The following is a 616-nucleotide window of genomic DNA, read 5'->3' on the forward strand; positions in this document are numbered from 1 at the left end:
GTTTGTTGCCCCCTGAGAGGGGGAGTTTATTGCCCCCTGAGGGAGGGGTTGTTGCCCTCAGGGGTCTGGGATTAGGGTCTGGGGGCTTTCTTGCCCCCTGAAGGGGTGTTGTTGCCCTCAGGGGTTAGGGGGGTAGGGGTTTTTTGCCCCCTGAGGGAGGGGGGCTTGTTGCCCTCAGGGGTCTGGGATTAGGGTCTGGGGGGTTTGTTGCCCTCAAGGGTCTGGGATTGGGGACTGGGGCGTTTGTTGCCCCCTGAGGGGGTGGCTTGTTGCCCCCTGAGAGGGGGAGTTTATTGCCCCCTGAGGGAGGGGTTGTTGCCCTCAGGGGTCTGGGATTAGGGTCTGGGGGCTTTCTTGCCCCCTGAAGGGGTGTTGTTGCCCTCAGGGGTTAGGGGGGTAGGGGGTTGTTACCCCCTGAGAGTGGGGTTGTTGCCCTCAGGGCTCTGGGGGAAATGAGGCCCCATTGCCCCCCGGGGTGGGGGCAGAAGTGGGGCCCCCCCCAGGCTGCTGGGGCTGTGGGACCCCCGGGGTGTCTGGGGAGCAGAAGGGACGGGAAGGGAGCAGAGGGCACAGGTGGGGGATCCCCAAAACCCCTCTGACCCCATCCTTTCACCCC

Source organism: Chaetura pelagica, unplaced genomic scaffold, assembly GCF_000747805.2.
Source record: "Chaetura pelagica isolate M959 unplaced genomic scaffold, ChaPel_1.0 scaffold2492, whole genome shotgun sequence".
Lineage (NCBI taxonomy): Eukaryota > Metazoa > Chordata > Aves > Apodiformes > Apodidae > Chaetura > Chaetura pelagica.